Source organism: Pinus tabuliformis, chromosome 1_2 (assembly GCF_031772625.1).
Source record: "Pinus tabuliformis cultivar Carrire ecotype Pingquan chromosome 1_2, CPIR1, whole genome shotgun sequence".
Taxonomy (NCBI): Eukaryota; Viridiplantae; Streptophyta; class Pinopsida; order Pinales; family Pinaceae; genus Pinus; species Pinus tabuliformis.
In genome coordinates, this window is record NC_142298.1 from 406,887,271 (window position 1) to 406,910,979 (window position 23,709).

A 23,709-nucleotide genomic window follows, 5' to 3' on the forward strand; every position below is an offset into this window, starting at 1 on the left:
TAATGGCACACCAATAGTAAAAAGGAATCTTGGTGCTCTAATGTAAAGCAAACAAACCCAGTCAACTTTTAAAAATCAACGACTAATTAATGTTTTTTTTGACTGGAAAGTTATGAAAATTCGGCCATATTTTGAAAAAATCTGATAGGGATTTTTGTAAAGCCAAGTAAAAACTGTCAAAATTCATAATTTTAGGTGCTCTAGACGTTTTTGATGGCGCTGAATCCATTTCCACCATCAAAAACACTATTCAAACACTACATCTACAAGATTTTTTGAAACTTTTTTGTCCACATTCCAACCACTTTTAGCCGTCCTGACAATCCTTCCGCTCCATAAATGACTCCTTAATTAAAAATAAATTTATATAAAAATATATATATAAACAACACATTATTTAAACTCTTGTTCCTTATTTTTTTTCTTTGAATTTATTTCAAAATTAAAACATGTACCCGAAACTTATTTAAACACTAACTTATTTTTATCTTAATATTTTTAAATACAAGAATATAAATATATAATAGTTATTTTCAAATAATAACGAAAATATTTTCGTTGATCTTGAGCTTAAACTTTAGATTGCTCTAATTATCTCTGAATTGAACATATAACTTTTTTCCCGAATAATACAAAATGCTTCCGTTTAAAAACAATAATAAAAAAACAATTCAATACAGAGCTATGCAAACATGTCAACAACTATAATTAGTTACAGATGCATTACTTAAAAGAAAAAACTCGTACTGATAGCAAATTAAATTGAAAAAACTGATGTTCATTACAAAACCATTAATTTCATTTTTATAATTTACCTCTAATCGGATAGAATTTGAGGAAATTAATTTAATCATATAAGAGATTAACAAGTTATATAGTAGTAAGTACATGCTGTTTAGTTTAAATATAGCTATATTAAAGTAAAAGACTATGAAAATTTGGTGAAATGCAAGGCTATATAAGTGCATGCAGAAATCAGAAACCAAAACTAGAAAGAAAAAGAAGTAAAATTGGAAAACAAAATATTAGAAAAAAAAAGGGGCTATATTTAATTATACAAAGTCAAGTTATGCAATTTGTAAATTCTAAATATTTTGATAACAAATTGTTAATTATTTTCTCTTTTTTTATATACCCTATTTTATGATTTTTTTTTTTTTTTTTTTTTTTTTTTTTTTTTTTAATTTTGGTGATGAGTCAGCATGCATTAGTGGTTAGTAGGCCAATGACAACTATGCTAGCAGCCAATGGCGACTATTCAACTATTAGTTTATGATAGGTTTTCCCACTGTGAGAAAACAAAAGAGAGAAAACTTCACATAAGCCAATGTGGATTTGGAATTCATAGATGTTTAACCAAAATTTTAAAGATGGATAGTTTGCATAAGATTTTACATATTATAAACTTGGATCAGTTTAGTAAGTTAACAACATACATTTAGTTTAGATTACATACAAGCATTCTAAAGATTTTTTTAAATTTCCTTTTTTGTCTCTTCAAAAATTGTAAAATATAATTTAAAAATGAGAAAAAAAACCTAAATTCAAAAAAGTTTATTATGCCAATATTGATGGTTGAAGATGGATGTACGATATTGTCAAATTCGAAGCAACACCATTAAAGTGACTTTAATCAACAAATTTTACTCGACTTTGAATTTAATTTATTTGGCTACACTAGTTTTAGTAGTGGTCAACAAGTTGAGGTTTATCTCATAAGTAAAAATGTCATTTTTGTTAAGTGTCATATAAAATGAGTTATGGTTTTTAGGTCATGCCCTATTGATAATCTATAGTATTGTAACAAAACTCATTTACAGGTTAAGAGTCTCAATGTTAAAATGAGGTGAATCTTCATGATTAAGAATCTTATTACATGTTTTTTTTAAATATATGTATGTTTAACTCATAAATTAATTATTCTTATTTATTATTAATAATAATTTAAAATAAAACTATAATTTAGTTAATTTTTATGATTATTTGATGTTATTAATGTTAGATGTATTGTATAGTAAATATTTTGATTCTTATTATAAATTGATGTATGTTTTGTTATTTAATAATAATTAATAGTTGTAAATTTTTATTAAGAATTTAATTTATATAATTTCACTAATTTATTAAATTAATGAAAGTGAAAGTGAAATTTAGAATGAATATCATTGTACCATAACATTAAAAATATACTCTTGAAATGTATAAATAAAATATAACTATTTTATCACACAAGTATTTCTTAACTTAATAAAAAATAAATATTAATATAAAATTAAATATTAATAAATAATAATAAAATTAATAATTATTATATTTATTTAAAACTTTTAATAATATATAATTTTTAATAAATAAAAATTAAAAACAATATCATATATTAATTTAATAAATTAAAACTACAAAATTATTTTAAATATATAATAAAATTAATAGTAATAATAATAAAAACTAATAATGATTAAAAAGTTGAAAAAAACTTTGTACATATGAATTTATCTCTTTCCCTAAATAAATTAGATCTATCTTTATTTCCTCAATATATCTAACGTCAAACCTCATTTATTAATCAAAATAATATATTGTAATAAATCTAAAATTAGCTGTAAACTCTTTAATGTATTATACTCATGCTAAAAATATATACACTGGCACGCCGGATCGAATCTTTTTAAACGAATAAAAGCATGGGAACCACCGTCAACAATCCTTCTGTTTAAAGAATAAATAGTTTATGTTAGCTCAACGACTTTAGAGTATAAGTAGATTAGGCAGATTTTATTATTGGAATTAAAATTTAAGGGAGTCGTTTATTGAGGTGGAGGAATTGTTAGGACGATTAAAAGTATTTGGAATTCCGGTAAAAAAGTTTTAAAAATCTTGTAGACACGGTGTTTGAATCATGTTTTTGATGGTGGAACTTCCAGCCCACCTAAAATTATGAATTTTGACAATTTTTACTTAGATTTACAAAAATCCCTCAAAATATGGCCATAATTTCTATAACTTTCAAAGCAAAAAAACATAATTGTTAGACTACGAAAAACTTAAATACGTTGGGTGTAGGATCTTCCTACCCAGTGTCATATTTTTATTATTTATCAATTTTTAATTGTACAAACACGATGAGAAAACAATATGAATATGATGGAAACTTTTTTTAGTAAGAGGTTAAAAAGTTTGGGAGCAATGCATGAAATTAGAGTATTTTCTAATAAATATTAAAAATAAAGTGGTTTGTACGGTAGTAATTATGATGAAGTACATTGAAATTAGTTTTTGGCGTCATTACATAATAAGATGTGAAATGTTTGAACCAATAATATTTTAGATAAATGAATTTAAATTTTATTTAAAAATAATAATTTTCATTTCATAATGTTAAACTTTGCATAAACTTCAAATTTTTTTAGTCAAAGGGAAACTAATAAGAAGTATAAAAATAAAAATAATAATAATGTGATTTGAGTAAAGAGTTGTTTTCCATGACCTAAAACAGAATCAAGATTAAAAAAGCTATGATATTTTTGTTACTTTTAACGAGATGTTATTTAGTTTATTTTTTCAACAAAATTTAAATAGGATTTGAGATGTTTTTGTAAAATCAATTGGCTTTTAAATATTTAATGTAGCTTTTAAATATGCTACATTACATAAGAATATTATGGGAAAAACCATGGTTGTCAAAAACCACTAATATTTAAATGACATGGCAACAGTGCCTTTAAGGCCAATTATTATTTTTATTTTTACTTTTATGTAATTTGTTTGAGTCTAAATATCTATATAACACCACATGATAGGAAAACATAACACCAAGATTTTACCTCCAGCACGGAAAAGTCCAAAAAATCATGCTAAAAGCAACTCCATTAAAATAATTATATTACCTTAAAATATTAATTAATACTCTTGAAATTATCACAATTTTTATTATAATTAACCATTCACAAAAATAGCATAACAACTACAACAAAAGTCTAAAGAGTTGAGATTAAATTAATTTGATTAACCATTTAAAGCGAAAATTGAGCTATTCACAAAAATAGCATAACAACTACAACAAAAGTCTAAAGAGTTGAGATTAAATTAATTTGATTAACCATTTAAAGTGAAAATTGAGCTAACAACTAGACCAAAAGTCAAAAGCATTGAGATTAAATTAATTAGTTTAGAGTGTTGAGATCAAATGCTTTCCCCAGAAACTTTGAACCTACCAAAACCAAAGACGACTTTTGCTCCATTTTACTATTTACTAGACTCGTGCAATTTTGAGTCCTTTACCCACATAGATTCCTAAAATTGTAATTTTTTCCAAGTTTTTTATTATGCTTTTTAAGTTAGATTACAACCCCTAATTCCTGCACTTAATGTCACTTAATGTTGAAGTTTGTAGTTACGGTTGGTCTTCATATTAATATTTATCATTGATGAACACAGAAATTATGATCTTCATGCTCAAAAATATTTTTATTTATTAAAAATCATATTTAAATTTATATGAAACCCAAGTGTTCAAGTCGGCATGCCCAAGAGTTGTGTCTCTCTGCACGGACGAACAACTATAAATTGACATGTTTTCTCTCCTCCAAAGCAACTTCGATGAGACACAACTACTATTTGTTCAAGCAAAGTATACAAAAGCACAAGGACGAAAAGAAGAAGAGATACTTGTTTGGGATATGTGATTTGATACATAAATATGAGGTATAAAAATTTAGAACTATAATTTGAATTCTATGAAAAGCCCTCTCTATGTTAAATGTCAAAATTCCTAAATGCGTATCCGCATTCTCTATGACTTATCCTTTCGTGTTGAGGATCAAGGTCCCTGTGACTAGTATTTTGTGACTAGAAGGTTGATTATGTGGTGATATATTGAGATCAGAGGTCTGCATTTGTAACTAAAAGACTAATGATGTGGTACATTGTGATCAAAGGTATGCCTCTGTGCTAGAAGGTCGAGTATGTAGTGATATATTGAGATCATAGGTTTGCATCTATGACTAGAAGGTCGAGACTGTGGTACACTATGAATAGAGGTTTACATTTGTGCTAGGCCAAGACTTTGGTGATATATTGAGATTAGAGGTCCGCATTTGTAACTAAAAGTTTGAGACTGTGGTACACTATGAACATAGGTATGCATATGTCCTAGAAGTCTGAGACTGTGGGGATATATTGAGATCGGAGGTCTACATCTGTAACTAGAGGGTTGAGAATGTGGTACACTATGAACATATTCAGATTCAGATTATGTCTCAGCGTTCTATTGGTGATTGGTGTGAAAGAGATATGAATCTACAACAGAGGTCCTAACCTGTGATAGAGGGTTGACTTGGACACTTGGTGAGGTTTGCTACTTTGAATATAAATTGACTTTAATATCTCTTGCTGGAATGGTTCTCTAAGGAAAGAAGATTCTAGGTTTTCCCTTTATGGGTTTTTCCCTGGCCTCTGGCCTATCTCTGGTGTCTCTTGTTTATTGTGCATTGTCATCTCTACTTTCTTGTCTTTTCTATTAGCTGAGTTTCTTAATTTTAATTATTTGATGAAGAAGAAAGATTAAAAGAAGCCCTAATAATTCACAAATAATTATTGGGTGTTCAGAAATAGTACCTGTACACATTGTACTTCGTTTCTCAACATGGTATGAGAGCATTGGTGAAGTAAGAAAGTTGAAGATCACACCTTGTTGAGTCTCTCTCTCTCTCTCTCTCTCTCAAGGAAGAAATCTCTTATCTTTATGTCCAAGATTTTTGAGCAAACGACTCTCTCTTGCAAGGAAGGAAACAAATTTGATGGAGCCTCTATCTTCAAAGCATAGAAAAATAGGATTGAACTTGTCCTATAAGAACATGAAGTTTTGCAATATATCTAAGGTAAAGTACCCCAACGAAATGATAATGACATTGTAGGGAGAGCGAATTTTAGGAAAGGTGAAGTCAAGGTTCAAAGAATCTTATTTGAATCTATTAAGGATCATTTGATTCCATTGGTTTCAAAATTAGCTTCATCAAAAGAAGTATATGATACTCTTGTGAATTCCTTCTTAATCAATAGCATTAGTCAAATGATATCTTTGATAAATCAACTTTGTGATGCAAAAATGTCAATAAATGAACTTGTGGCCTTCTACTTCATGAGAATTTCTCACATTAGAGATCAACTGCAAAGTATGGGTGAAGTCATTTTTGAATCTGAATTAATCATTGCTACTATCAATGGCCTACTAGATTTATGGGATTCATTTGCAGTTGGCATGTGTGCTACAAAGGATACTCCAAGCTTTGAATAATTATGCATTGATTGCACCCAAGAAGAATCTAGACTTACTGCTAAAGGGGAGATCCAAAGACATGATGAAGGAGAATCTCAAGCTTTCGTTCTAAGATCTAGAAGGAATAATGGTAAGAAGAAGTTTGGTTCTCAAAATAAGAATGTAGGTAGAAGATCCCATCCCCAAGGAAAGAAATACTTGTCCAAAATCCAATGTTATGGATGTCACAAATTTGGACATTACAAAAATAATTGTCTTGAAGCATCAAATGATAAGAAGAGAAAGGACAATGATGATGATGAGCATCTTCATGAGAAGAAGAAATTCAAGAATGATTCTTCAAAGGCTTTAGCATCTTATGTTAAAGACTTATATTACTAGGATTATTACATGTAGTCTAGGGTAAAGAGGTAGATGAAGGGGTCCCTCACATTAAAATTAGAATTTGTTTAGAACCCTTATCAAAATTGTTTAATAGTCCTTAGTAAATTGGAATTCTTGATAAGAAATCTCTAAGGCTTGTGGATAAAAACACTAGAATTCAGACCTAGTTTAATCTTTCCACTAAAGAAAAGAAACCCTAGCCTTTACAATAAAGAGATGGCATCATGATGATGATGTGGATAAAGTCGATGAAGTTGTTGATGAATGTAAGAAAATCAAGATCAAGAGGGAATTGACATCTTCTCAATAGATTAATATTTTATCTCTCTTGTTTGATTATTGTTATTGGTGTTATTTTACTAATAGATAGTCTCTTGTTTATATTTTTTGTTTAGTCATAATTGTTCTTCCATAACCTCCTAGTGAGGATTGCAGGTACATAGTGAAAGGTACGGTTAGAAGAATTGAAATAATGAAGAAATGCAATTTTTTTTCCAGAATTTCTATATTCTACTAGATAAAACCCTAGTTCAAAGGGAGTGAATTGTTTGAAGTATGCCTAAGAAAAGTGAAGATCCAAGCATGTAGCAAATAGTCGATATGTTGATAAAGCCACTTTCCAAAGAGAAGTTTGAGATACCTCTTTTATTAAGAGGGAGTAATGATTGTATCATGGATATGGTTTCTCCCTGTGTCTTGTACTTTTCCCTAATTAGGGAGGTTATCCCTGTGTCAAGTATATCGACCAGAATTAGGAAGAATGGTTTGAAAAATTAGATATCATCAGGGAATGAAATTCTTCCTATGTTGTGTACTTTTTCTTGATTAGGGAGGTTATCCTTGTGTCAAGTACATAGAACTCGAATAAAGAATGGTCTAGTGGACTAACATTCTTCCTGTATCATTGTATAGTGAACTAATTATTGTTGTAGTCCATGTGTCACTTTGACCAGATTAGGAAGAATGGTCCTAAGGACTGACATTTTCTTATGTCATTTAATAGTGTCTTGATTAGGGTTGTAGACCCTGTGTCACTTTGACCTATATAGGAAAATGGTATGGAAAAGGACAATCATTCTCTTTGTGTCATTGTATAGTGACCAGATTAGGGAGTTTATCCCTGTGTCACTTTGACCTAATCATTAGATAGAATGGTCCTAGAGGTTGTAGCCTGCTAGCATTGTGTTATGATCTCTCTCTAGAGTGAGTCTATGTGCCATATGTCAGGGGTATTGACTGAGTTATGAAAATGTGGTTGATGCTGGTAATAATATTGATGATGATGCTTATCTTAATGTTGATATTTCCTTAGAGAATTTTGTCAACTTGAGATTATCTTGTTAGTCATTATGAATACCTCCCTAACTAAGAGGGATTTTTGAATTTTATAGCTAAGGTCGGTCTTCATATTATATATTTATCATTGATGTACATGGAAATCATGATCTTCATGCTCAAAATTATTTTTATTTATTAAGATAGGATTTAAATTTATTTGAAGCCTCAAGTGTTCAAGTTGGCCTCTCTTCGCCTCAATTCGTCCTGCCCAAGAGTTTAGTCCCTTCGAATGGACGAACAACTATAAATAGGCATGTTTTCTCTCCTCCAAAGAAACTTCGATGAGACACATATAATATCTATTCAAGTGAAGTATACAAAAGCACAAGGACAAAAAGAAGAAGAGATACTTGTTTCGGATCTTTGGTTTGATACAAAAAGCTGAGGTATAAAAAATCAAAAGTATAATATGAATTCTGTGACAAGCCCTCTCTGTGTTAAGGGCCAAAATTCGTGAAGACATATCCACATTCTCTGTGACTTATCTTTCTATGTTGAGGGTCGAGGTCCCTGTGACAAGTATTTTGTGACTAGAAGGTCGAGCCTGTGGTAATATATTGAGATCATAGGTCTGCATCTATAACTAGAACATTGAGACCTTGGTACCATGTGATCAGAGGTCTACATCTGTTTTAGAAGGTAGATTATGTGGTGATGTATTGAGATTATAGGTCCACATTTGTGACTATAATTTCGAGACTATAGTACACTATGAACAAAGGTCTGCAACTGTGTTAGAAGGCTAAGACTATGGTGATATATTGAGATCATAGGTATGCATCTGTAACTAGAAGGTTAAGATTATGGTACACTATGAATGGAGGTTTGCATCTGTGATAGAAATCCAAGATTGTGGTGATATATTGAGATCAAAGGTTCACATATGTAACTAGAAGGTCAAGACTATGGTACATTGTGAACAGAGTTTTGATTATGTGCTTGAATACATAGGTCTTTGGTGATTGGTGTGACAGAGATCTGAATCTATAACAGAGGTCCTAACTTATGATAGAGGGCTAACTTGGACACTTAGTGAGGTTGGATACTTTAACTATAAATTTAATTTGATATCTCTTGTTGGATTAGTTATCTAAGGACAGAAGATTGTTGGGTTTTCCCCTTGTGGGTTTTTCCCTGGCCTCTATTTTTGGTGTCTCTTTTTTATTGTGCATTGTGATCTCTACTTTCTTGTCTTTGCTATTAATTGAGTTTTTGTGGTGTAATTATTTTATGAAGAAGAAAGATTAAAAGAAGCCCTAATAATTCACAAATAATTATTAGTAGTTCAAAAATAGTACATGTACACATTGTACTTGGTTTCTCAACACTACACAACAATAGGATTTAGCTAAATAGTTCGGCCTCACAAGGTAGATCGGTCACGTAGTTTAGTAGAGGAATTAAAAAGATTTACATTTCGTTTACTTTTTCCATGTGGATGGCTAGTGACAAATAATTTGAACTTATTAGTTAAATTTTAATTTTTGTATTTTGGGACTAGAACTAAGGCATTGTGTCCATTTATGATTTTCACCTTGCACCTTCTCTGAGAAAAGACATAAAGTATCCTCCATCTCACTTAGTGGTAGGTTGAAACAATGACATATCAATAATTAAGAAGAAGAGAAACACACTCATACATGAGCAAATGCTTTCCTCTTTGCAAGGTTTCAAATCACTCATTAATTCAAATGAGTTGGATCATCACCCCAACTCAAAGACTTCTTGAAAGGAACTCTAAACTAACTGAATAAAATCCTCCATTTAGGTATCACAAAAGAAATTTTGAGTTTGGCTAGGTCTTTGAGGGTAGGTATCCAAACAATCCCTCTTTATCAATTCTATGTTTGAAAATTAGTAGTTGTATTGTAGGGGAATTTAAGTCTTCCACCATCAATGTGCAAAAAATTCAAGGTAAAGGGACGTCCACAATGTTGATTTTCTAGTAACAAGATAGACTAAAATAATTTTCTATATGACAACTACTTCCAATGATACAATTCTAACTTGTTTAGAGCATTCCAATCATCAAGCAGTTACACTTAGAAAATTTCAACCATTAACTTCAGTAGAGAAATAGATATCACAACAAAAACAATGAAACAAGAGACACCAAAATTTCTTGGGACAAAACCCCACAAGGGAAAAACCCCAATAATATTTCATTATGAGAGAATGTCCAATTAAATCCAATTTGTACATAAAAATATACCATTCAGAGGTAAAACATTGACCACATTAATTTCCAAGTCAAACAAAGTCAAAGGAGAGAGAAATTCATTAATTTGATCACAAGTCATTTTTCGGTCAAAGGTCCAAATTTTGGCCTACATTAGCTCGGTCAAAGGGTTAAAATTTGGTATTTTTGTATTCAGTCAAACTACAGGGTTTGACATGTAGTCAACCCTCGATTAATGCTTAGAAACATGAACAGAAACTTGGTCAATGAACAATCAAAGATCCAAAGAATATTCGGCCTCCAAGTCTAGTCAAAATTTAGTCAAACAATAGCAAGTAGGTCCAAGTCAACACTATTCAAAGCATATATAAGAGAGGTCAAAATTTATTTGAAAACTTTTTCTTCTTCCTCCTCTGCATGTGTGAATATAACTCCTTAGAATAGGCTGAATTGATGAGTTAAAGTGATGCCAAATGGAGCAATCGAATTTCCAATATATAGTAGGTCAAGTAGGTGGGTCTTGACCTTGGGGTCAAACCCCTTCAAGTTGTGGGATTGACTTGTCCAATTGAGGTTGAATTGGAAGGCTACAAAATAATGTTTTTCTCCTTTGATTTTGATGATGAAAATTCCTACTGCAACTATAATTTCTCGACACACGAAGGATCAATGGTTGAGTTATAGTTGTTGTTGTAGATCCTTCTTGAGTCCCCCAACTCTTGTGAGGTCCTCATCCAATGAGCATATTGTTGACATCATATAATCCCTCTACCCACACTAATGGAAGTAGCCTATTGACGTCAACATATAGCATCTACTAAAGGTGGTGATTGTGGGTTGCAATCACACCTACAGGTGATTTTGAACAACTACTAGGTAACATTTCCAACCACCTTAGAACATGCCCCCAATACCCCTCATTATAACCCTCCTTTCAACCTTCACTAAATTCTTCCATTGAATTCATGCCTCACTGTTGAATGATCTTGGAAGGCCTAGTTACTTTTGAGTGGAAGGGCATTAGGTCTAATAAGAGTTATTTTTTCACATCACTTCACAAAAAATGTTTGTACAATCCGGTCCATTCTACTTCACCTATTTTCAGTTCCAGTTTTAGATCTTTGATTCAACAAGCCTATTTGGAACAACTTTTAGCCTCCTCACTAAGAAAATCATACACTTCATCACAAGTGAGTATAATAGGGGACCCTTCAAAATTCCAATGGTATTAATGCCTACAATAACTCCCTCCAATGTTAAGAGATGTTCCCAGTATTACTTTTTCACCAATTAGACATACCCCTGAGTATTCACATTTGAATGCTAGTTTATTAGGATCTGCAGTGTTAGGAGTAATTTTTCTTCGTACCACACCATCTCACACTAATCCTTCTTTATATCAAGTTAGAAATTACCAAACACAGGAAATGGAAGTTGAAACCCCAATTTTTTTCATTTGTAGCATCGTTAAGCCTACCATATTTAACAAAGCTCACAAATTACCCCATTACTAATGATCGTACCTAGTCATCCTTGTCAACCAAAATTCCTTTTGGTAGTCCAAAATTTGAAGGGAAGTCAGGTGAAGATCTAGCATACCACATAATGATATTTCATTTATGGTTCTTCTCGAGTAACATCAACAATGACTCAATTCACTTGATACTTTTTCAAAGAACCTTGACTAGCCCCTCAACTAAATGGTTCATTAGTGAGAAATCTAACACTTATGTCAACTCCAGATCCCTAGCCAAGGCATTCCTCACTTTTTTCCAGTTAAAAAAATGTCATGACATGGGATTCGAAGTTCTCAATATGCTTAGCTAGAATCCATCTATACTATATTGTAGATCACATCCACGAAAGGCGAAGATGTTGCAATGTCTGTAAAATTGAAGTTACACAAGAACTTCTCTTAGGATAATTTCTCAAGTCCCTCTTTCCTATCATTGCAAAATACATAGAAACCACTATACCTCAAACTAAGAAATAATTTACCTTAAAATCTCATTACTTTGTGTTGATCTATGCATATTCAAGATACCTCTACACAATCATCTTTGATGTTCCTCTGCCCCAACCTTTCAATCAACCCAAACCAAGGGAATACAATTTCAAATGGATTTATTTGGAACATGCCATAGCTCAACCCATGTAGAGAAAACCCTCAATATGGTCATAACCATTATGGGCTAGCCCCACCATTTCTAGACTAGCAAAACCATCCTACTCCCCCAATAGTATGGTATCTTAGCAACACAATATGATAAGGCATTACATTGATCCACCCAAGGCCACAATGCCTCCTCAAGACATACAAGTCAACCCTCCCATGCAAGGACATTCATAAAATAATCAATGAACCAATGAAGGAATGTACACATCCTACAACACATATAGGAACCCATACTATCATTTCCCTGGCCCACTTGAAAACAATGCTTTACCACCACACTTAGTAGCATGTTAAGGTTAATTTTTCTCAACCTTACTATATGCGACAACAACAAACCTTTGAGAAACTAAACATGGTAAATCCTAATTCCCAACAAAATAATGGAAAGAAGAAGTGGAAAGGTAAACAAAAAATAAACCAATGACAAGGGGAAATCCCCAAAACCATAATACACAAACTATGGTGTAACATACTCAACTACCTAAGTCATCTCGAGGATGGGGGGTTACCAAAAATCCTATTCCTTCAACCACCTTAAAACTTATTTGGAGACTAAGATTATCTTATACTCTTCGAGAGATTTGCAACGATATAAATTTCATCCAAATAAAATCTCAGGACACAAAGTTATTCCCATTTGAGGATTTTACCTTCAAAGTGCTACATAAACATTTGCGCTAGTACTATGTGGTAGACATGTGGCAATTCTTGCCCAAGTGTATACACTATGTGATCACATCAGTTATAGATGGCTAACACCTGGCTTTCCCTACCCACATGTCTTTGTTTCCTAGGCCATGTCCTCACCAGACAGATTAGCATCCCCCTTACATCTGAATATAGTATTTTCCTTAAGTCACCATTATAAAAAAAATGAATCTCTGAACTTATGAGTGCATATAATACTTCTAAAGCATATTAATCTATCCTAGTTTGGGATTTTTAAAAAAATTGGATCCCTCTATATCTAGTACTTCATTCTTCTAGCTACAGTCAATAAGTTGACCCTCGAGATATCCAAATCCAATCATTCTTAAACATCCCATTCCACTGAAAATTTGGATTTCTAGATCCCCACTATCCAAATTTTCAATGTTCCAAATCACCTCCACAAGGATACCATCTAGCCTCCCCCTTAGCATAGTCAATGGGATTCAAATGTCCACCTATCCAAATATTTGGCTTTCTAATTTTCTAGATTCATTTGGATCCATCTAAATTTGGATCCAAATATCCATTTTGGAAATCTCCATATTTTCAAATTTCTAGTTCCACATCACCTACCACGTTGCACATCATATCAGCCACCATGTCAAATTTTTAGTACCAAATCACCATGTCACTATGCCATGTTGGCATGCCACACCATCTGAGATTAGTTCATGAGCCATGTCAGAATGTATTGTGTGATTCAAAAACCCCCCATTTGTTAATAGCAGTATTCAGTATTACATTAATAAATGGGGACCCTATAAAAAATATTTCCAAAGATAAGTTTAGAATTTAGGAATTTTCCTTATTAAATTTTGGAATAAAATAAGATATCAATCAAACACCTTTTCAAAAAACTAGTAAACATCTGCCTTTCCCACATATCGCATGATCAAGCGTGATTAAAAGCCTTGATAATCCACCAAAACTATTGCAAAGCGATCAAAATAGGACTCCGCGCTAAACACTTCGAAACTAGTACGTTTCTTATATAAACCAGCTTCTAAGGCATTTCTTATTAAATCTAAGGCCCGTGTCGTATATCGCTATTTAAATAAGGTGCACCTTAATGAGTTACCTTAAACCGTCCAAGATGTGAAATTGCGATGATAGCATTTCCCTTATCACATCGCATTTCGAACATTAAAAAGAACACCGCAAACTTACCATTCGGTGAGATTGCGAAATGCGATTGAGACCCGAAATCACTCCCGAGATACGTCACAAACGAGTATTTAGGTTCGCTGCTTAATAAAAGGGGCTTTACACAAGAAAACCTGACAAATAAGCTATGTTTTGGAAACAATAGTAAGTAGCCCGCATCTCGCATCTCGCAAAAACAAAAGAAATGATAAGGAAAGCGTACAAACATAATGCAATAATGTGATTTGCGATATTGCATCGCAATTGCAAAATCGGCATTTTCGCAATTTAAAGGCTCGCCACCCTAAAAATATTTCTTCCTGACTTATGATGCGGACATTAATGAGCAATAAAGCTAAGAGATAACAAACCATTAGTGGGCATTTAATAAAGGTTAATGGCATTTATGTGTGAAAATTCGTTCAATGTGATACAATATCTTCTCACTTGCGTTCAAATAAAACTCCTTTCTTATCACCTTTTCAAGTTATCTGTATTATTCCATCTTACATTCATTCTTATCTCTGTATATCTGATAGTTGCTATTTTTCTCCATTTTCAAGAAAAATCCATAGAAGGAGTCTTTGAGAGCAATGGAAAAGAAGGGCAAGGCAGTTGTGTCTGAGAAATCAGAAATGACTCCTTTATTCACAGATACTACGTGCAGCAGAGAAGGAGGAACCTCTACATGGGAAACCATGTATGATTTATTAGAAGAAGAGGAACCAAGACCTCTAGAAACAAAGGTCATAGCTGACGGTAATGTTTCCTCAGATGCTTCCATTTTTTAGACAACATGCTCATTTCTGCATCGCATAGCCGCACGACCAAAGATAATCCCTTATATAGATATGGTCAAGTGGATAATTGATCAGGTCGATATCTCAAACAAAGAATTTAAGAATAGCAGCCAAGAGGTTATGGGATCTTTTTCACCAGAGAACCTATGGCTTATGTACCACCTACCAGAGCCACAAACGATCTACAACAAATAGTTCCTCAAGAAGTTTGCCAAAGAGAACAAGGACCCAGCAGATGTCACGAGGACCTGGTCGAAAAATGAGGGAAAGATCAAAAAGGAAAAAGCAGGTATGTACTCTACTACATCTATTTCTCCCCTCATAGTTTTGTAGCATCCATGCTATGTAGGATGTTTGGCAAGCAAAATAGCACTAAATTTTCCCCAGAATGGTTGCCATTAATAGATGAAATCGTAAATGCAACCATAATGAATTGGGCCCAAATTCTATCTGATAATTTAGAAAAGGCGATAATCGATTATAGGAGGAAAAGGAGTATCTCTTCGAGGGTTTACCATCCATTTTTTATGAGTGCCTATGTGATGGATGCAATTTGTTTTGGTTCAAAATTTCCTGTCATGGGATGGAAGTGGACTGTGAAGGATCCACTTCCCATTCATATATATCATAAGGACATGTGGGAGTCTCAGTTTCACCAACATTTCTACAAAATTTGTCATGGAGTCATGCTTCCTATCCATAAACAGGTTTATAACCAAAATACCCCTAGGCTTTCTAAGGAAGCCAAAGTGGATATCCTCCTGGAGGCCAAATGGTTTGGGGAGGAAACATTCACATATATTAGAGTATTTGGGAGCATTGCCTCACTGCATGTCCTCCCATACTATGTCCCAGACAAATTGATGGCTAGAGAGATAGCCTACCAAACAGCGAGTGAGGGTGGGCTGAGCAAAGGATTAAAGGAGCAGAAAAAGGCCATTTGGTCTACATTTCCATTACAGTGTAGAGCATTTTCACTACACAATTTTGGGCATTTATGCAAAGCAATAAAGATCATGAAATCTCTAAAATTACCTAAATTCCCAGGAAGGTAGTACGACCCAAATGGCACTGCCAATGCCTTCACTACCCTAGTGAAAGTGAAGGCATTCACTCATGAGGAAGATGCATTTGATGACATCTTCCTATAGAAAGAAACATTCACAGATGTGAAGCACATGTCATCACTACTTTTTGACCCAGAAGAGCTTGAAGCCTTTCATGAATACAGAGAAAGGAGATTCTTAAAGGTCCCATTGGACCAATTACAGTTTGAACCAATACGAGAGCCAACTCCCAGCATAAGCTTAGAAGAGAGCTCTAGAGAAACTTCTAAAGATTATTCCGAAGCAGAGTTCTAAGAGAAGTCTACTAGGGAGTCAAAACATTCAGAACAACAGTCACAAAATGGGGGAAGTAAAGAAAATGAGTCAGAAAAGGATACAGCCAGATCTACAGAAAAAGTAGCTGAGCAAACCTCAGCTAAAAAACAGGCTGAAATTCACTCCACCTACACCCAATAAATAAAATCCCCGGTGATTGATTTAGAAAAAGAATGGGAGAATTTTAACAAAAAACTCCATGCAGAGGGACAAGCACTTGAGCTACAGACTCCACAACACAAAGCAACTCAAGAAATTGCAGTAGAGAAAATTGTAAGTACTCAAGAGGTAGAGTATATTCCTGCCACTCCTACCTCTGAAATCGTTTTGAGAATTGAGGAGATTCCTCCTTTAGATGTGTTATATAGCCTAGCCCACAAATTTTTTGTAAAAAGGCAAAGAAAGAAGAGGAAGTTGGATACTACAGTTGCTACTACTCCCGATAATGAATCAATAGATATTGTCTGGAAAGATTCACCCGTTGACCCATCTGAGAACCTTACTATATTGTCGTAGTTTGCAGGAGCCTATGCTACAATGACTACTGATAAAGCAACAAAGGTACAAATGCTTCTTAGAGAAAAGGGAAATAAAATTATGTTGTTGGAACAACAGTTAGGGAAAGAAAAATATAACCAACAAGCAGAATTTCAAATAGCCAAGCTCCAACAAGAATTCGAGCAGATGTAAATAAAACATCAAGCCACCTTAGCAGAAAAGGAAGCGTAGATAAAAGCAATAGCAGATAAGTATAAGGGTAGTCCAAAAATTTATTAGTTTATAATTTAAGCGCTCAGCCTTAACTCTCAGCTAATGCACCAGAAAGAACTTCTATGCCAGAAGGTTTCGCAATTAAGTCCTTATTGTGAGACTAGTGACAAGTTAACAAGTCAAGTCATTGACATGAGACTTGAATATGATGAAGTCTTGAAAAGAGTTTCTGACTTCATCACCTGGTAGAATTCAGAGAATGGGAGGAAGGCTGATTTACCTAAACTGGAGGAATCACATAAAAAAATTATTTGCAGACTGGGATTCTCGGCGTAGACAAGCAGAAAAGGCAACAACAGTCGTAGCAGCAGTAGTAAACAGTGTTATTGAAAACATCAATGAGAATTTACACAATGCCAACCTGGTGGCAGAGACTATACCAGGTTTTCTTCCAAATGTCAAACAACTCGAACAACAGTGGAGGCAGGCAACAGAGGAAAAAGAGGAAGCAATTAGGCAAATGACCAGGTTAAACTGGGAAGCATACTAGCAATATTTAGTTAAACCTTACAACTAGTGGATGACCCTGTGATGCCTAACCACTTCCACGCAGAAAATGGTGCCAACACTGACCGATGTCGTGTTCACTGGGTAGTTGAAATATGCAATCGGCCGACTGACACAGCTCAAACTAATGACGGACATCTGCGATCTCAAAGATCAAACGCAAAGGAGTTAGTCACCATGTTTTATTTCTATTTTAGTTTTGTTTCACATAATTTGAGGAAGGTCGTTTAAACCTCCTCAACTATTTTTGTAATAATCTATTCTTAGGATTTATAATTTAGTATTTAAACCCCTCTCATGCATTTAGAGAGGGGTCCAGAAATTTTATCAGAAACAATCTTCAAAACATGCACTTCTATCCCTTTGAGGAAGTTCTGGTGAAATGAATGGAACAAGATTTATTTTCATTTTATCTGGCATATTCTACTGAAATTGCACTTTTGTACTCTTAGATGGTGTTGGATTGATTGGAAGTAGGTTGATATTGTTGAAACACATGAGCATAACTTATTACAAATGGTACTTTTATCTTGTGATTTTGTTTTATTTATGTATTAAGAAATAAACTTTTTTTTCTCGATCGCATTCCAAATCTCTTAATCCTAAGTTAGAAGTTGTAAAGACAACTACAGAGCCCACTGCTGAAATCCCAAAGAAGCCAGATCATTCTTCTTCTACTGAAGCCCCTGAAGTCCAATATTTGATTCATAAATTACAGGGGATTTCGATATCTCAAGAGGAATCTGAGTTATCCCAAGATAGTGTTACCTCTCAATTTACCCCATCTCAACGGTTAACTAGAGCACAGAGTGAAAAGTTTGGAATCCCACCATTTGAATTCCCTCTACCAAGCTGTAAGAAAGCTAAGAAGACACTATCTGAATCTCACAGCGAGGTTCTTTCATCAACACAACCATCATCTTCATTCATTCCATCCATACCATCACAAGACCAATCATCCACCTCACCACTCCAGATCGTGATTCACACAGGTACTGGAACTCCATCTTCCTCTACCCAATCACCTTCAACCACTGCAACATATTCCTCTTCTCGGATACCAACAATGGCTCAACCTCCTCAAAGGCCATGGACAAATCCATGAGCTGTTAGGATGGCTGCACCTTTACAGCCATTGCTATCCCATCCAAAGAAATGGTTACCAAAGTTCAATCCTGATAATGGCCTACTTGCTAAGGAACACATAAACAATTTTATGCTGTCCATTAACTTGAACGAAGTAGAATAAGAAGATGCAATTGTGATATGAAATGATCATAAACTAAAAACTGATGTAGAATTGATTAGCCATTAATGAATTGAATGTTAGATCAAAACACGGAAATCAAGGAAAAATGCTTGAGAAGAAAACTTTACGACAACTGATTAAACATAAAATCGATGCATAACAGAAGTGAAAACAATAAAAACATAGTGATACCAGACAACAAAATTGATGGCGGAGTTCGTCCCTAATGGACTACGTCTCTGGGACCGCTTTCAAGATGGCGACCATTTTTATTAGGAATGAGAATAAGGTGTTGATTACACAGAGAATTGATCAGTCTAACTATACATGCAGGCACTTCTGATCACTGTCATCAGACAGCCCTCTAAACCAACTTTCCAACACTTCTTACGATTTCCAAAACCGACTCTGGATGCTCCCATAACTCTGAAAACAAAACTGCCTATGACCTCCAGAATCTGCGTACAAAACGTATAAAACCACTCTCCTTTCTCAATGAGGACAAAAACTTCCTTTTATATGCCTCCAGGTTCATGAAACCAACTTGTTGGTTTGTAGATGCATCTGGTTGCAATCTGGATAAGTTTGTACTCGGTCTAGTTGCATGAGGACACTTATATTTGGCTGCATGGTCATCAAATTAAGTTTGTTGAATAAATTTGTTCAAAACCCAAAATAACCATAGGATAAGCATTTGACCGTTGGTGGTCATCTAACCAGGCGAAGGTGGTTTGTTCATTTTCACGTGACCAGCCGCGGTCTAACCGTAGGCTGCCACCTCCGCGGTCTGCCCTGGTGTGTAGAAATTTTGAATAATAAAGCACTTATTCACAGAGATTATCCTGATTATACACTATTGCAGAATACATGCACAATACATAACCTCCTCTACGTTGATCATCAATTTAGCAGCATTAAAAACAATGAAACATCAATCGCATGCGCACATCAACACAATATGTAACCCGGGGAAAGCATACAACTGAAAACCCCACACTATCTGTATATTATAATGATAGAGAACATGTAACAATACATAGTACAATACTCCTCACAAGTACTCAGTACTATCTCCACCTGTTACACACAAACTAGCTCAGATCTGAAGCCTCAAATCTCCTCCACTGTTTGCTTGTCTCCACTGCGCAATTTTGCAAGAGAATCAACCACTCTGTGAAATCAAATTTCTTTGGTTATACTATGCAAGCCTCATGGGCAATATCCATCCATGCATGTGAAAATATCATGCACAACTATAGTCACATCTATAGTCACAACTGATAGCAATCTCAACCTCTAACACCTGTCTCCACTGAACTGTACATGCACTAAGTTAACTGATGTATTATTTAGTTGCTTTATGAGTTAATAACTAGTGAATTAATTAATAATTAATTCACATAACTCATCACTAGTGTATTCTTTAGTTAGACTAAAATACAACTAATTCAACCAAGTCAAACTGAACACAACTCCATCAACTCCACAATCAACTCCACTGAAACTCAACCACATGAGTTCTAACTGAAGTCCTGCATGCAATAGCTCAACTGACCCACAAGGAAAGCGTATTTCCTTCTGACAGCTGCATGTGCCACATCTGTAGCTCAAACTGAAGTGATCCAAGAGGACAAGATAATGTTTATAGTCCAAATATTATTCTGAGACAATAATATTCGATTGTTCTATTTTTAGCTTGGTAGTCTAAAAATAGAAACCTGCCCATATGTCTAAAAATAGAAGTCCATCTATTTTTACCAACATGACCAATCATCCACAAATAGCATCCTGCAACTCATAGACCATGATCCATATGTCTAAAAATAGACATAGTCTAAAAATAGACTTTGCGCCAAAAATAGCCTGCGGGCCCACTTAGTGAAGGCGACTTCTTGCACTAAGCTCCATCATCTTGTTGCATTCTCAACACTCCCTCTCAACAAGATATGGATTATCAGCAACCACTACCTGCCTCGGTGGTATTCGAATTTGCTCCTGGTGAGCGCCTTCGTCAAGATATCAGCATCCTGATCCTCCGTTGGAATGTATGAAAGTAACATGATTCTCTGCTGCACACAATCTCTGATATGATGGTACTTGATGTTAATGTGCTTAGATCTATCATGAAATACAGGATTAGCTGAGAGTTTAATGCAATTTTGGTTATCACAGTAAATCACAGTAGGCTCCAAGTAAGAACCGAACAACCCGACCAGGATCTTCCTCATCCATATAGCCTCGCATGCAGCCAAACTTGCTGCCATATACTCAGCCTCTGCTGAACTGAGTGCCATGGATATCTGCTTCCTGCTGTACCAAGAAACTACTGTCGACCCGATATTGAAGACCCCTCCTGATGTGCTCTTTCTGTCCGTTGGGCTCCCTACCCAATCTGCATCCGTGAAGCCACATAGCTTCACCTCATCCTCCTGTCTGTACCACAATCCATATCCCGATGTGCCTCTGAGATAACACAATACATGCTTGCCTGCCTTCCAGAAGAGCTTGGTTGGCTTAACCATAGCTTGTGAATGCTGGTTAACAGCATAGCATATATCGGGTCATGTATTGACCAGATACATAAGCGACCCCACCAACTGTCGATAAACAGTGGCATCCACTACTTCCGCCAAAGTAGCATCCTCCTTCCTCCAACCTCCAGGAAGAGGAGTATCAGCAGGCTTGCAACCATGCATGTTGAACTTCTCTAGTATCTCCCGAGCATAATTACCCTGAGAAACAAATAGTCCATCACTGCGCTGCCAAATTTCCAATCCCAGGAAATAATGAATGAGGCCCAAGTCCTTCATCTCAAACTCCTTAGCAAGATCATCCTTGCATGAAAGTATCAACAACTCATAACCCGTTAGAATCAAATCATCTACATAAAGTACAATGAGAAGCAACTTACCCTCCACCATAATCTGGTATAGGTTAGGATCTGCCTCACTCTTGGAGAATCCAAGTCTAGTGAAATAACTGTCTATTCGTGTGTACCAAGCACGTGGTGCTTGTTTCAACCCATACAACGCTCTCTTGAGCCTGCACAGATGTGACTCGCTACTGAAGATCTCGAAACCTTCGGGCTGCTCTATGTACACCTCCTCCTCAATGACTCCGTTGAGGAACATAGTCTTCACATCCATCTGATGAATGTGCCACCCCATCTGCACTAAGAGAGCAAGAATCGTCCATATGGAAGAATACCTTGCGACAAGTGCAAAGGTCTCCTCATAATTGATCCCCTCTATCTGTGAAAAGCCTCGGGCAACAAATCTTGCCTTGTACTTCTCCACACTCCCATTAGCTGCCTACTTAACTTTGTAGATCCATCTCGAACCCACCACTGATTTCCCTTCCGGTCTTGGGACAATCTCCCATGCATTGTTTATGACAATTGACTCATACTCTTCCACCATGGCATCTACCCATGCGGGATCCTCCACACCTTCCACGAAAGAGGATGGCTCAGTCACAACACATTTGCTCATAAGAGCCATGTATCCAGTGTACCGATCAGGTGACTGTCTCTGTCTACGTTGAGCTGTAGGTGGTCCTACAACTTTCTCTACATCTTGAGCCAGTCGCTCAGCTTCTGTCAAGCGCTTTTTCCCTCTTATGGTTGGCGCTGCATGAGTGGTCTCTTCCACTCCATGAACTTCATCTTGTGGCTGATCCACGTCCTAAAGCTCATCTTTAGGAACTAATAGCTCCTCATCTGCATGCAAGTGTGGCTCCCTCTCAAGCGAACACTTCATGGCTTTCTCCTCCTGAACTTTTATATCCCGTTGCACAACAGTCTTGCCACTGTCTGGAAAATACACACGATAATTGTGGGGTGTATCAGTGTACCCCACAAATATCCCAACCTCTGCGGTCGGCTCCAACTTCTTCCTGGCATCCTTCGTCACATGCATGTAAACGTTAGCACCAAAAATCCTCAAATGAGAAAGATCAGGCTTCTTACCAGAATAAGCCTCCTCGGGTGTACTCATGCCAAGTATCTTGTGAGGACAATGGTTCTGCACATATACTGTTGTATTGCATTCTTTCGCCCACAAGTGAAGGGGTAGGCCCTGATCATGCAACATCGCCTGTGCAACACCCACAATCGTTTTGTTCTTCTGCTCAACAACCCCGTTTTGCTGTGTGTTATGGGGAGCTATGAGCTCTCTTCGAATCCCTTCTACACTGCAAAAGTCCTTGAACTCGCCAGAGATGTATTCACCACCATTGTCGCTCCTAAGAGCCTTCACCTTCTTCCCCGACTCCTTCTCGACAAGTGCTTTGAACTCACAGAACTTTGAGTATGTCTCGCTCTTCTTCTGCATGAAGAAGATCCAGCACTTACGAGAGAAATCATCAACAAAGATCACATAATACATGTGTTTTGCTGTCGAAGCTACTGAGAAAGGTCCACACACGTCTGTGTGAATTCTCTCAAGGATCGTCGTGGCGCGACTATCCTTCTCGTGAAAGGTGGATTTCACAAACTTTCCCAAATTACACCCCTTACACTGATTTTACTGCGCAAGAGTGCCTTTAGGAAGCCCTGTAGTGATCTGCTACAGTATCTTCAAGGCTCCATGGTGAAGGTGACCCAATCTCCTGTGCCACAGCTCGCCATCATCCGGGCTCACCAATCCTTCTACCTTGCATGCCATTGCTGCGCAGCCATCTACATGCAACTGATAAAGGTTCCTCACTTGAACCCCTATCTTCCGGGTTTCTCTAGTTGCCTTACTGCGCAGGAAAGCCTTTCCCTCGCTGAAAACAACATCATATCCCTTGT